Raw genomic sequence first — 16,169 nt, 5'->3', positions numbered from 1 at the left:
AGGGTCTATTACTTGTGGGTTTTGTTGTTAGGCTAAAAATGGCCACTTAGTTTGAGCGCACTGCATTGTGGGATATAGCTTTCTGTTGATGTGTGTTGTATATTACAGATGTAGTAGGTTATCGTGTAGTCTGTGTATCCAGGAAACTCACTCACTGTGTACAGTATTCATATATACTGCAGAAATACTGCATTATTAAGTATTTCGAACATATTTGTTTCATAATTTCTTCACGTTAGACCAAACATTTATTCTGGCGGGTTGTAATGAAGACCTTTGAGTTTCTGTGTGTTGTAATAAAATGTAATATTATTATTATTTGAAGAAGTACACTCTACTGTGCAATAGTAATGTATTTCTTTTCTTTTTTTCAAGTTAAACCGAACTTTTATTTTGACGCGTAGTCGTGAAAACCTTTGAATTTCTGTGTGTATATGATGTGCAATAGTTTTATGAAGTGAAATGCTGGTGAGTAACTCTCAGATCAGCTCTCAGATGAAGTTCACGTGTTCATGTCCTCATTGTAGTGAGGAGGCAGACGCCGAAAACACGAGCGGCACGCGTCCTTCAGTGTGTGGCTGCGTCCAAAACCGCATACTCTCTTGAGTAGGTACTGGTGTATATACCGGTAGTATGAATGTGTGTAGTTTAGATGTAATCTGGACGCACTACATTCGCCATGTTGTCATTATCATGTGACTTACCGGCTTCAGTTGCGTTGCTTCACTGCCATTCATTAATCCTCTCCTGTGGCCTCATGGGATGGTAAAGTGTCCTTCGGATGCACTTCAGAATCTCACCGGAAGTAGTAGGTCATCCGGGTACTTTTTGCCTACTCTTTTATGAGTACTGTGAATCTGGACATGCTTCTTTTGTCACATACTGTTTTTCACCATATCGTAGTGAACCTGTCCCAAATGCCACACTTCATGTGCACTTGTGGTCTTGTGGACTTAAAATGGCTGCTGCGTGTGTGTGTCCCCGTTAAAGGCCCCCTGAAATCAAAATGTACGTTTTTTTTAGCTTTTAGTGTGAATATGTTTGCCTTAAGGTTATGAAGCTGGTTTGTTCCAAAACATTGACAAAATTAGCATAATTCGCACCGCGGACTTCAGCTTCTCATCACATCTTCTGTCCAATCAAATGCTCTCTAGAATCGAAAGCTCCGCCCCCTATGCTATAAACACCACCTGGCCAAAGCAACCGTTGACACGTCACGTAATATGGGTTTGAGACGTGTGTTCGGTTGCCCAAACGCTCAAGTTTTATTCCGTTTTCCAACTGTATGTTGGTTAAGAATGAAATGGCTAGAATTTATTCACACTTTTACTATTGAATCCAGCGTATCATCAGCGCTCGGATTCGCTTCCATGGTGCCGTCAAGTGCGACTCGCAGTCTGTGAGGGAAACTAAACGCTATTGGCTGTTTGAAAAGGGGGAGGAGCCATTCAATATGTCCCACCTTAACTTCCTGTTTCAGTGGAAATTACGTCAATGATTATTCAATCATTACCAGAGGGGCGTTTTATTTACAATCATTTCCAGAGGGGCGTCACCAACGGACGTCGCGGATAGACCTAAACCCAATCAGAGCGATGAAGGAGATGACGTATGCAGAGCGGCGGAGAAACATCTCCGAGTGTTGTTCTTTGCTCGGTTTTTAACAAAAAGGAAACGTTCAAATCGCTTAAAACAGACGCGATAGCTGATTCGAACGAGTGATGTTCGACGGCGGCATCCATCTTTGTAATGTAGGCTACAAAATCTGCTTCAAAATCCCAGCGCTGTCGTCATCGTGTAAAGCCCGCCCCAACGTTTCTGATTGGTGCCGCGATTTCGACGGATTGGAAATGGGCTTGAATGAGCTCTTTGCCAGACTAACTTTCAGAGCAAATCTAAATTTGCCGGAAGTTGTCTGGGTTTTCCCAGGCTAGCCCAGCACTACTACGTTGCTAAACTATTGGCAATGGAAAATTTTTTGAATTACACGTTCGTGGCTTTCTCTGGACTAGTGTAAACCATGCTCTGCTCATCATCCACTTAATGTGTTAACATTGAAATATACAGCAGACTAAGTGTAAATGCTTGTAAATTTTGCTAATGTGACGACAATTTTATTGAATGTGCATTATGTAATTTGTAGTATTTTTGCAGTCATAATATAGGCTATCTGTTGCAATAGCATTCCTCGCACGCCCTCCTCCCCAAACGTGATTTACCGTGTTCTTTCTGGATGGAGTGGGCCAGTTTTTGGCGGACATGGGAATCAAATAGAGTCTGTCTCTCCTCCTGCAAAACCTCTTCAGTTCACAGTGACTCATCTGTCCAGCTGCTAGATGGATCGAGAACAAAAAGAGCTTATGTACCATCTGGAGATAGCGCATACTTCTTCACATCTCACACACGTAGGCTTAGCTATTCCTCATGAGTTATGCCTCCACTTTACGTTCCCATGAGAGAAATATGTTGGGAATTACCACTTAAAGTTCCTGAAACACAAATCTTTAATTACTGCATTTATTTTTTCATTATGTTACATATTCTAATTATCGAATTCGAAACAGGGCAGTTCAGAACAAATGAATGAGCACTGCAAAATAATTTGAAGTGATATCCTGATATATATATTTTTTGGGGTATAAAATAAAAAGTGTGAAGATGATGCTTTCCTGATAATGATATCATTATCTTAATTATGAAATTAAGAAAAAAAGCCTCATTAAAAGGATGAAATTATTGTGGGGAAAACTATTTAGGGACCATTCACACGCACACATAAATTTGCATTCCACTGCACTGCTTTTATATTGTTTCTAAATGTTTTAACATTGTGTTTGATTCTTTTGCTGTGTCGTGCTCATGACACGGATTTCTAAAAACGTGGCATTTAAGTTAAAAGAAGTTCAAAAAAATACATTAACACACATTTTTTCATTCCACTGCCCTGTTTTTAAACATAAAAATGTTTTGTGTGTGAATGGCCTTTAAGTAGTTTGGATTAATAATATTTTGGATTAATGACCTTTTTATGATGAGTTAAGCTCAGTTGTAAACTGTCATGTGGTACAACTCCTTAAAAAACTAATTATATTTATGAATTAATAATTCATATTTGTGGAAATACCTTTTACTTTGAAAAATATTTTGAAAAACGAATGGCTTTGTGTGATGAAGAGGCCAAAATATAAGTTGTTGACATACGGTTTAAAAAAAGTTTTTTTATGGCCATTGTGTACTTTCATATCATGAAACTGAGCAGTGTGAACATTTTTTATAATATCTCCTTTTGTTTTCAATGTAAGAAATAAGGTAATACGGGTTTGGGACGATGTGAGTTAAAGATGTGATGTGAGTAATCACTGAATATTTATTTTTTGGTGAACTATGAACAGGTTGGATAGTAATTGAGCTTTGGCCTCTTTATGTAAATCTTGGTATAAGTCAGTATTACCAGTCTGAATCTGTGTGTCTTGAAATCTTCAAGGTTGCACATTTTGTGTCTGCGTTATTTGCATTCCTGTGTCACAGTAAGATCAATTAAAGAAAAAATGTATCCCTTTTTGCAAACTGACAATTTACCCCAGAGATGAACTATTGTTCACTGGAGTTTTATGGACCGTAATATTGCTCTATGATTACATCAGAGACACTGCAATGTTTGTAGGGCACTTATGAACATGATGAACCTCATGATATCACACCATGAACTCATTCGAAACACAATTTAACATAAATTGTTTTATAGTTTGAGGGAGCGTTGTTATACCTTCATGATTCTGAAGTGCGTTTTTAACCTCTTGTTTGGTTTAACAGTTATTGCATTCAGTGGAAAAAAAATGTGTTTTGACAGATTCTCTGTGATTGTTAAAGGTCACTGGTTTTGCTTGGCTGAAGGAATGGCCCCTAAACAAGCATGAAGTTGGTGCCTCACCATGGTGGGATCGCTCGCCGTTTGATTTCTTTTGTGACTCTTCCAAGCGTCCATTCCTCCCCCGAATGCCCCGACAACTCCTGCCCACCCCACTCATGTTTTGTGTGCTGCTCAAACACTGGTCATGTGACTTCTGTCCCAACACAATCGCAGTGCCTCGCCATTGGCCGGTGGCTTTGAAAGAGCATCAGTCTCCATGGCGACGGAATGGCGGCGCCACTTCAGATTGTCTCCGGGCCCCTCCTAACGTTTCACACGGACTCTCACGTGCCACATCAGGTGGCCTCAACTGTCTCGCAGTCTCAGACGAGTCTTGCACTTCTAAAGATAGCATTATAGGTGAGTACCCCGCTTTTATGGGCATCTAGGGCTTCATTTTTCAATGTCTTGAAGTTTCATGCAAACTTGTGGAGTTTGAACATATGTTAGATTTAGTTTAATAAGCTTGATGTTCCATGATTTAAGAGATGTTTTATCACACAAAAGTGCTGGCTTTTCTAATTACCCACATCTTTTGTTCTTGGTCATGATAATTAGTAGTTTTTTTGTGTTACCATGGCAATGTAATTTAGTCAAAGTCTTCAGGGAGAGGAGGTGAATTCAGGAAACTTGCCAAGAAATGCTTCTTGATGGTGTTTCTCTGTAAAGGTTTTGTGTTGTATATCCTTGAATGAGATATTACGGTAGTTTAGTATTTTTATGTTTTTTTTTATTGGAGGTCCTGTTGTTGCCTCCAAATGTATGAATGTCATTGCATTAGATAAAACATATGAAACCAGTGCCATCTGAAAACAAATGCGGCAAGAACAGTCTCACAACAATGTTCTACTATTTTGATTTACCCAATTCCATGTGATCTCCTTTGTACGGTTTGGTATGATCTGCTCTTTTCGGCGTGGAGTTAGGAGATTCATACTTAGTTTTTTTTCCCTTACAAATCATACATTTTATGTTCATACAGTACATGGTCCCGAGGTCATTTGTAAAGGATATGATTTTAAAAATGTATGGGGAGGCACTTTTGAATCCGATGGTGTTTGTGTGATCCTGGCTAGATGTGTCCGTCGTATTGAACAGTATATCTGTTGTATATTTTAAAACCAACAAACTTCTCATTGTGTAGAGTTTTGTTTTAAATTGCTCACATTATATTTCTTTAAAATAAATGCCAATTGATTTTATTTTATTTTTTGGGCACATAGTTTATGTGCAATGTATAATCATTCTTTTGTATATTGATGACTGAGGATGTAAGTACTTGTTGAATGACATGGCATCATTTCTCGTTTCAATCCTGAAATTCCTGTTGACCTGTTTTCCTCAGGAATGATTCCTTGTCTGGAATCCACCCAATATACTGTCATTTACACAAACCGGCCTTTATTATGATCTCTCTACCACCTAGAGCGTTCCAGAAGCCGAACAAAGCTTCATTCTGCTTCATACTGAAGATGTGCTGGCTACAATTCAGTAACATCTGTTGGAAATGTTTTGAAATTTGTATGACATTTGGATTTTTGGATCTACAAATGAATGAACAATACTAATTTTAAGAAATGGAACAACAACATCTTTATATGTGTCTGTAGCTCTTAGATGGCGATGAAGGATGGAAGTGAAATGTTTTGAAAGCGTCATTGTTCTCTGTGTTTGGATATCTGTCAGACAGAGCCGGGGGGCTTTGAAAGATGAGTCCTTTTGTTTCTTGTGCCCCATGACCCCTCAGGCTCATGACAGGTGATTTTGTTCATACCCCTCTTCCTGAGCTTTTGAAAGCCTTTCTGACAGAAAAGAAAAACAACCGGCCCACCCAAAACCGCACCTCCAAATTGTGTACCTCTCGCTGGAGACGTGAACTTGAAGTACTTGAAGCTGTTTTACATCTCTTACAGAACTCCAGATGTTAGTTGTCTTTAACAAGACAAGCATTACTGTTGTCATTGCTCATACTTGTGGTCAGGGATTTGCTGGTCTTAGCTGGTTTAGTTAGTCTCCCAGCATGGCCAAGCTGGTGTTATCTGGTGTTTATCTGGTTGGCCAGCTGGTCTCCCAACCTTACAAATACCCGAAACTCCTCTAAAACCAGCAAACAGAGTATCTTGGCCCAAGCTTGGACACCAGCGGACTATTTCCTGCTTATGTTTTTATTTATTTTTATTTTTATATTGTTACATTATAAATGTCTTTTAATGTCACGTTTGATCAGTTTAATAAAATATTACTTAATAAAATTATTAATTTCTTTCTAAAAACAACAACAACAAACTAAAAATGTACTGACCCATATGAATGGTAGTGTATATGAACACTAAGTATAGCAAAATGAGATATATGGATGTTAGTCAGATGAGATCTAACTGAAACACAGTAAAAATGTTTTCTCATTTTTACAGAAAAAATGGCAGCTGTGGTTTCCAGAACAATTAAGTAAAAATGTAAACACATTTACAGAAGAGCCTGTCAAATTTACAGTTTAAAGTCCCCCTGTAGTCAATAATTGTATGCCTTAAAACTCATCTTTGATCACCAAAATGACATATTTAATGTCTTCATGCCTTAAAATACCTTGAATGTAACTCTACACCCTTCCCTCGTTTAGTATACGCGGTTCTATCAATATGCAAATGAGCCCCGCCTCCACTCACTCACTCCAGCTCAGAGATCCACTGGTTGACGATCACACGTTGACCTGATTGGTTACAAGGTAGTTTGTGACGTCAGAAACACCAGCGATTTCAAACCGCAAAATCTTTGGTTCACTGCAGTTTTAAGCAGAAAATACTCAGCAATGGTGTTGCATATGGTTTGTCTTAAAGCATATTAAAAACTCCACATATAAACAACATTTAAAGGTTGATTTTTTTATTTATTTTTTTACCACAGGGGGACTTTGAAACAACTGTAATTTACAAAAAAAAAAGACATTTTAAACTAGTAAGTCCAGTAGCCCTTAGTTTTCTGCTGAATTAGCAAGGCCATGTATTAACATATACTAACATCATCACCATAATAACTGCTGGTAAAGAGAAATCCACATGATGAATCAAAGTTCATCACAAGTAGCTTTTCCACAAGCTGATGGAAATACTATGTAGAAAGGGCATACAGTGTAATGCACACAAACACAAAACAAATAACGCAATAAACAATAATTTAACAAAAGATGTAACATAAAATCCTAATGCACATAACCGATAACAAAAAACTAAGTAGAAACATATTTGTTCAAGTTAAAAACCAACAAATGTGAAGTGTCAAAATGGGATAATTCTGGTTGATAATGTAAATATCCCCTTTATGGCAGATTAACAGTAAATGGCCAATAGTAAAATTCTTTACAATTGTCTATACATTTACAAAAAGAAACTAAATTAACTAATTTTAAAGTCTACAAGTAAATTCATGCATCACAGCATTGTAATGTGCAGAATGAAAATGAATATTCATCTTGTGATTTGCCAAATATAGCAGAGTACTTTTTAAATATTATATTTAAGTAGAAGCAAAGGGAATTTAAATGTAAAAAAAAAAAAAGCATTCACAATTATCAGCCGATACCAATAACTGGAAAAAAAATCTCCCATTTTGACCGATATTGTACAGATATATTGTGCATCCCTAAAACTATCAAAGACCGGTTCGAAGTCCATTTAGATTCTGGTTTACCTTTCAGATGCAGCTTTGGTCACATGTACAATATCTGCCAAGATATGGTAAATCAGGAGAAAAAGTTCTTAAGGCAGAAAAACCATCATGAGCATCAGGGGGGACATAATCACACTTATGCTTTTCCTGAGAAAATGACTTAACATTCTTTCAATCTCACTGCGAATCTGACAAAATAATCAGCAAATCATCAGGATTTTAGATGTGGAAACAGTTTGGTTTAAGGAAATAAAATGGTGGCATGAAAGTTCAGATTGAACTTGTATTATCTGGGTATTATAGACTTTTGTGGTTCTGGGTGTTTTAGTGCAAGCTTTACTTCTATTGAAAGATGAATATTTCTTCAAACTCTTAGATGTTGTTGAATATAATTTGCTTTGAGTGTGCGTTTAAAATAGACCTGAAACTCAAGCCGTTTTGTATTGTCTTCAGCCTAAGGAGAAAGGAGAACACTTTTATTGTTGACAATGTGATTTTGGGCTTTTCTTTACTGAGTTATTGGGGTTTAACTGCAAAATGAGAAGTGTAAGTTGCACTGCACACAAATCCCAGCAAATGACAAAGAACTCTGTCATCATGTGGTGACCGTAATGACAGAGTTGGGCTATATTTAACCGCGCTGCCATAAACAACAGTCAAGCAGTGCTACCTTGGTTTGTTTCTGCTTTCACTTCATCTTGTGGAGAAGCTTTATGCATGTGTGTATAAAGCACTGTTACTAAACAAGATTGCACTTTTAAAGCATCATGTTGCCTCCTGACTGAAAGGTTGTTCCAAACCATTTTGGATTTTGCTTTTCTGTATATTTTTCTTTGCTTCAAAAGAAAATTGATTCCAGTACTGATGTTAAAGCTAAAGATGAGATGCTATAATATGCACAAAGGTACACTCTGTGAGTGTGCGTATTAAAACACATATGGCAAGTTATTATAAATGTATTCTTTGTATTCCCCTTGATTTAGAAAAACTTTCATTGCCATCTTAGGCACATTTAAATTAAACAACTCTATAAATGTCAAGTAAAAAGTTTAATAACAAAGTTCATTTTAAATTTTATTTTTATTTTTTTACTTTTTCAAAGTATTTTTGTGCATGTGATGGACTTGATGATGGTGAGATCAGATCTCTGTGTGGAGCGCCGGCTGTTGTCAGACTGTCTGTTTATACACAAATCTCACTATAATTACAACTAATGGCAAAAGGAATGTTTGAAAATGTAAACCGATATTTCCTACTGACACACTACACCAAAAGATATAAATAACTGGCTTAAAACTATTTTGACATGGCCTTTGCACAGTATTGTGTGTGTATATATGTATATGTGTGTATATATATATATGTATATGTGTGTATATATATATATATATATATATATATGGGTGAATTTAGGTTGAGTGGGACGCATTTTCCAAGTTTCAATTTTCCAAGACGCATTTTTTTTCCATCTCAATGGCAAAAAGTTTCCCAATCACCCTGAATTCACCATATATACAGTATATATATAGAGATGTTTTTCTTCGTTCCTTCTTCTTTCTTCATTATGTGAAGAAAAAGACAGAAGACTGTACACCACAAGACCGCTCATGTCATTTAAACCCACAACCTAGTGTTCACACAATGTTGGCATGCCTGGTCCAATTATGGGCTGCTTTTTTCCTTTTCTTTTTTTGTGTAGCCTTCTGTCAAGGTCAGATTGTTTTGTTAAACAAAAATGTTTCACTTCTCTCTTGATGAAGAGCTTTGTCAGTTATTTGTAATAAGAAAGATACATGTAATGCAAGGTTCATAGCCTTTCCAAAAATAGTAATCCAAAGCCATTGTATATGTGCAGTTAAGTGAATAGTTCACGCAAACAAGAAAATCTCACCATTATGTTGTTCCAAACCCATATGACTTTCTTTCTTCCGTGAAACACAAAAAGGGTTTGGTTTTTTGGCTGTACTAACTAAGGCCATGTTCATCCAGATGGTCTAGACAGAAACAAAAAAAAAAACACATGAAATTGGATTTTTTTTCACAACTGATTCAATTCACATATGGAAGTATTTTGAAATGCGATTCCAATCAGATTTTTACAGATGTGACTCAATCTGGACACTCTGGCTGTTCAAATCTCTCTCAACAAAACACAACGATAACGTCAAACCTGGTGATAGAAATGCCAGAGGTATTGTGGCGGTGTTCAAATGGTATGTCCAAAGATTTGGGCATTTCCCTGTGGGTGGAGGAGTTCTGCACCGCTTATTAAGAAACCTATAGGTTGATTATGTCTGGATACACAAAACTTGCAATTAATAGTGTGGACAGTCTGCCTGAAAAGATCTAATTTGAGAGAGAAAAATGTAGCCTAATTCCCTTAATCATAGTGTTCAGTCACTGTTATGGGTTGTTAATGTAGTATGCAGTGGTGTGTGTTGAGCACGGCACACCTGTCCATGTTTTGTCCACTGATCTAAAGAGACTTTAGAGAGTCTCTGGCATTGGATTCTTCAAAGCGCACCTGTGCTTTGAAAACATCTCCGGGACGAATGATGAAATCTGTTTGAGGGAAACCACTGGGTCACATCTGTTCACGTTTTATGTTGAAACAAGCTTAACCGCTGAGTGCGCTTTTCTTTATAATGGAATATTTATTCTTTTACAATGCTACAAACGGCTTTGTTTGCGAATGGAAATGCAATGACAAGATGGATTAGGTAAGGAAGTCGTCGCGTTCCTATTCAGGCCAATCCTTTTGCAGGCGAGTTGTGTTTCCTCATAAAGTAGGTCATGTGGTTATCTCAGGCATGCTTTCTGATGTCCATAAAATCAAATAATAAACAAACAAACAAATTGTAAATTGTTGAGAAATCGGTTTAAAACATTAGATACCAGTTTTATACAGTTGGACCACCATAGAGTCCGGCATTTTGTGATCACATGACCAGACAAATACTGCTCGCTGTATCTCTATAACATTCTCATTATTGGACATTTATGTTTGCCAAATTATTGAATCATGGGAGGAAAAACCCATGCATTGGCAATGATATTCAGAGTGAGTCTACATCCTCACCAATAGGTGGCAATACAGAGTCCAAGACTACTGTTGTGTTGGCTAGCAAAATATACAAAACATTATTTGGTGCACATTAAATTCACGCATTTTGAAATGTGGTTGTAACCTGAAACTGAGGGAATGTTAAGTAACCCTGACAGGACGGCTCCAGAAAGCGTGGGGGGTCGGAGACGCCGCGGGGGGGGGGGGATGGGACGAGATTACAGGTTTGCCCTCAGGAATGCTTCAAAAGTGTCAGTGGAACGTAAAACAGATAAAACCAAGAGTTATAATCACCCTTAATCCCTCAATGTTGGCCACTAAACCTGCCTCGTTCACACTTTACTAAATTAGAAGAGGCTTTATTTATCGTATAGTGCCAATGTGTTGAGCATAGACTGTGATAAAGCATTATTGTTATCACGGTGCAGGAGGTAATTGTATTGCTCTTGATGGCGTACAAAGTGAGAGGACGCATTAATAATTGACTGCTGGTTTTGTTGTGTGTCGTTGTGTGGACAAATAAGGCCAAAGGCTCAGTTGGAACTCATTACATTGTCATTGTGAAACTGCTGTATAGGGCTATAGATACTAACCAGATGTTCACATCTACAGTATTTCACGGCTCAATGTATCTGTGGTTTCTTGCAGGTCACGTTTCCCAACTTCAGAAGAAATACAATTATATTATATTTTGCCTGAATAAAATTAAGCTAATTTATAGTCAAGTCACTTTTATTTATATAGCGCTTTTTACAATACAGATTGTTTCAAAGCAGCTTTACAGAGATAACAGGAAAATAATGCAACAAAGTTTGTCTAGAAGAAAATAGCGGCATATATATATATATAGCCGCTCTGGAGAAAACCGTGATGTCATCGTCCAGCTCAGTTCAGTTCTCATATAATGGTGTCAATGCAGGCAGATCAATAATATTGTTGAATATTAAATATCCCCAACTAAGCAAGCCAAAAGCCAAAGGCAAAAAAGGCGGCAGTGGCAAGGAGCCGCTGCATGTAGCCATATTGTTTCGCATTTTGACATAATTTTTCTGTAAAAATCACATTGACCAAATTCTCATTACCACAATACATAAATATTATGTGGAAGGTTTTATTCATCATGCTAGTACTTGTACTGCCTTAAATTTGATGGATAACCAAATATTAAATAAATAAATGTCTCTTAAAAATATATAATGCAAAAAATAAATTCATTTATAAATGTATTTATTAATACCTTTTTATCATTTTTATTTGTTTATTTATTTATCCATTTATTTTATTAATTTATTTAAAGATAGAAAAAAATCGCATTTTGTCTAGGATGATTTTCATTACTGTATTATAATAATGAGAAACTAACAAGAACATTATTGATAATGAAAATCATAAACTCGGAAGTAAAGCATTTGGACACATTACAGTAATTATCAGGAAAATGAGCTGAAGTTTCACAAACGTCTTAATGGTCCTATAAATTGGCTTAATATTTTTAATGCAAAACAATTTATTTAATTTTGTTGTTGGGTTGTAATATGAGACCTCTTTCAATAGATTCACCCACATAACCATAATGATTTGTGATTGAGTTGTTTGTCCACTTGACTTTGTGTTGTATGGTTTGGGAAGCTGATGGTCCGGTTTCAGTGTATCGTGTGTGTGTGTGTGTGTTTAGGCTCTCATCTACAACAGTGCGTATTATCTATTGAAAAGAAACATCACAAATGAGATCTCGTCTCATTGATTCTCCTAGACAGCAGTGAGATTAAATGCAGTCTCTTTTTTATTCCTCCTGAGGTCTTTTAGAAGTAAAAGCAGAGACCTCTGTGAAGTCTTCTGGACTGTGAGCAACACAGCTTTGCTCTGGGTACCAAAGGTGACCGAATCTGTTTGAAAAGCTGAACATGTGACTTCCGTCGCAAGCATCTGGTTACGCTCACACACAGATAAAGCTGTGTGTGAAAAACACCTCCAAATGCTCACTCATGCAAAACACATCAAGATAAGAAAAATACTATCTAAATTAAGTTTTGCTCATTGCACGTTGTTAGTTCATGTGATTTAATCCAATACTTAATGTTAAAAATTAAAACCAAATTAAACCTTATTTTTGCTCAAAGTGTTTTTGCCAACATTTCTTAAACACTTCAACACAAACTAACTAAAAAAATAAAAATAAAAAAATAAAACAGCTACCAACATTGGAGTGGTCTTATAGGTCCAACTCGTTCATTAAGTGAACTAAATGGATGGGCGTGGGTGTGAAGGACTTAATAGTGAGGGGACAGAAACTCAAAACAAGACAAGACACTCCTCCTACCTGGAGACGGGGGCGGAGCTTAGAGAGAGAGAGAGCGAGCGAGAGCGAGAGAGCGGGAGAGAGAGAGCTGCAGATGTGAGTGGGAAGTGCTGTCAGACTCTAGAGGAGTGTTAAAGACCTGAACACACACACACACACTCACACACACACACCACCTGCATGTCTCTCTCAAAGCAGGACATTTCTGCGTTCATGTGGAAGTAGCCGGCAGAGCCAGGAGGAGTTCTGTATTTATGAGGTAAGAAAACTGTCCTCCGCTTGTTTGTTTGCTGTAAATCAACCTGTTGTTCCTGAGCCGCGGCTGTGACGTCTGATCTCTGCGTCTCACAGTATTTTACATCAAGCCTTGTTCAGAGGGAAGCGTTATTGCTCAGAGGTTGCTCTGGAGGTATTTGATTCATTTCATTTAAGCGTTGACTCTTTTTCAGATGTTTTTTCTAAAATATACTCAAATGAGAACTATAAAAGTAATGTGGATATAGCCTAGCTCATATAATATGATTTTAGATGAATCGTGGCAAATCTGAGCACTGTTTGAGACATTGTTGAGATCTGATACCCTATAGGAGACACATCTGAGATTACTGGAGTCTTTCTTAATCTGAGCCGTAACTTGAGCACATTGTTCTCCATTTAATCTAATTTCTTTATTCTCATTTCATAGAGTTGGGTTGTTAAAAAATATCTCCTTGGTGTTTTTTTTTGTGCATATTTTGGAGAAATAAAAAATTAAACTACATAAAGGAACTATAAAAGGAATATGGAAAACATAGAACAAAATCTTTGAGTTTATAATCCAATTTTTAACGTTTAATAGCAAACGTTGGTATTTTATAAAGTCTTGGAGCTGTTTGAGGCTGTTGAGATCTCTTCTGAAGCTCCAGAGACACAAGCGAGACTATTGAGTCTTTCTGGAGACAAATATGAGCAGTTCATTTCAGCAGAAGCGTGGATAACAGAACATTTGATTTGAGAAGGATCAGATGAGATGCTTATAATGAGACGTTTGATGTTAAATTGCAAACTTTGCTATCTTGGAAGATCTGACCACAGTTTGAGATCTCTGAAACTCCAGAAGGGAGACCTTTTAAATATCTGTACTATCATTTTCCAAACATCTCTCAATGAAAAATGAGACGTGAACCCTAATATGCCGAATAACTGATGATAGCGTGGAGCGGGAGCCTGGATTTAATTATGTTCCCGAGTGTTCAGAGCTACATTTAATCATGCTTCTTTAACAAGGACGCTTCTCACTGAGTCCTTTATGAACTTGCTGTTTGCCTTTAATCTAAGCAGATTCCCCCGTCGATCTGTGTTTAACCGCATTCGCTCTGCTAATGACCAGACTGTGCTTTAAAGTCCAGCACAGACACAAAGTCTGGTTAGTATATCATTAGGAGTCGTGTAATATCATTATCATATTCACTCATTTGTCATTGTATGCATGACTTGACCACTCAGAACACCCTAGCAACTGCATAGCAACGCCTCTGGTCAGATATGGCAGATGTGGTCACGTGAAACATTTCATGACTAACCAACTTAAATCTTGTGACGTAGAGTCAAAGGCAGCAGGTCATGTTTTGAAGTGCCCAGCTCAGCTCTTTGTTGAAGTGTCAGTTCAGCACTTGTTCTTGTTAAGCTGTTTAGGTGATGCTGACGTGATTGCTCCGTCATGTCACTGATGAGGAACAGCAGGTCCGAGCGCACAGCTGTGCATTAGAGATGTGTGGCCATTGATCGAGAGCGAGAGGGACGTGGGAGGCGTTGTACAGGAGAGTGAGTTTCAGTAATGCTTGTAGTTGAGTCGAGTCACCTTTATTTATAGTGCTTTATACTATTGTTTCAAAGCAGCTTTACAGTCATAAACAGGATGATCGGTGACGCAAACAGAATTCAGTTCTGCTGTAAACCGCTCGAAAAAGACAAGTGTAAACTGACATTATTCAGTTCAGGGTTGATTCAGTTCTGTTCAATAACTGTAAAGATCATCAATAATGAAATGACTTCTGTTCAGCTATGAAGCATTTCTGGAGAAAATGAGAGTCCAGCGCAGTTCTCAGCCGATGGTGTCAGTGCAGGCAAACCAGAAATATTGTTGAATATTAAGTTGGGTTGTAGTTAATTAAGTGGTAATTAGATTTAGAATTTAATAAGCTTCAACCACTAAAGACAAAATGTTGAGGTTTGATTAAAAAAAAGATTTATTACTATAATAAGTGTCATAAAGTTGCAAGTGTTCAATATTTGTATTTAAAGTCCCACTCCGATCATATTTTGAGCTATTTTTAAACATTCCCAGTGGTCTTTAAATTATGATTATGCCATTTTTAGCCAAAATCACAAAACCTGAGCCGTTTTCTGGGACTTCGCTTCAGCAGAGCGGCAGTAGCTCATTAGCAATTCGCCTCTGCGTTGTGGGCGGAGCCGTTGGCACGGAGACGACCCTCCCCCTGCCCGTTGCTGAGAGCTCTGTCTCAGCTTACACCCCCAATACCGGTGGGGCAACAGTATTATATACACGTTAATTATTATTATCCGAAGTTAATCAAAGTTATCACCGATCACCGATCATTATTTCACTCCAAGACGTCGCGTGTGGAGACGCCCAGTGGAGTTACTACGTCACAACTCCAGTCGATTTTAGCCAGCATTTTAGCGTCTGCTACTGATTCACAGCCATTTGAATGTAGAAATACTCAGAAAAACAACTTTGAGCTGATTTTTCTCAAGATATGTCCTCTAACATCAGAACAATGCCACAAGAACATGTTAACACCTAGAAAAACATTATTTTCATCGGAGTGGGTCTTTAAAAGGTCAAGTCTTTGTGTACCTACTTCACTATATTTTGGGGACAAATTTGTACCCAGAAGTGACCAAAATCTCCAAAAACCTCCCTTTAGGGACGTCTGGAAATCTGGAATAAAGATAAAGTAATTAAAGGCTTTTTAAAATTGTAAAAATGCAGAAAGTTTTGTGTGATGGGTAGGCTTAGGGGTCGGGTTAGTGTGTGTGTGTGTGTGTGTGTGTGATGGGTAGGGGTTTAGGGGTAGAGTTAGTGTAAGAGGAGAGAAGATACAGTTTGTACAGTATAAAAACCATTACGTCTATGGATGTCCACATTTAGATAGCTATGTAAACACGTGTGTGTGTGTGTGTGAGATAGGTTTAGGGGTCAGGTGTGTGTGTGTGTGATGAAGATA

The 16,169-nt window shown here is 37.5% G+C and overlaps 1 protein-coding gene across 3 annotated transcripts in view; it reads left to right on the top strand.

Moving 5' to 3' along the window:
* Window positions 1-16,169, top strand: part of rassf7a (Ras association domain family member 7a) — a 46,742-nt gene that overhangs the window by 1,218 nt on the left and 29,355 nt on the right. The window contains exon 1 of one of the 3 annotated variants that reach the window (XM_056252102.1): window positions 3,871-4,270. The exons of 1 other annotated variant lie outside the window; for it this stretch is intronic. The gene's annotated coding sequence lies outside the window, so the exon portion shown is untranslated. Of the gene's footprint in view, window positions 1-3,870; window positions 4,271-13,037; window positions 13,199-16,169 lie in introns of those variants that run through there. One more of the 3 variants, XM_056252101.1, reaches the window with a different exon arrangement.

Source organism: Rhinichthys klamathensis, unplaced genomic scaffold (genome assembly GCF_029890125.1).
Source record: "Rhinichthys klamathensis goyatoka isolate OS25496 unplaced genomic scaffold, OSU_Roscu_1.1 h1tg000092l_1, whole genome shotgun sequence".
Lineage (NCBI taxonomy): Eukaryota > Metazoa > Chordata > Actinopteri > Cypriniformes > Leuciscidae > Rhinichthys > Rhinichthys klamathensis.
This window is presented reverse-complemented; position numbering and strand designations above follow the sequence as displayed.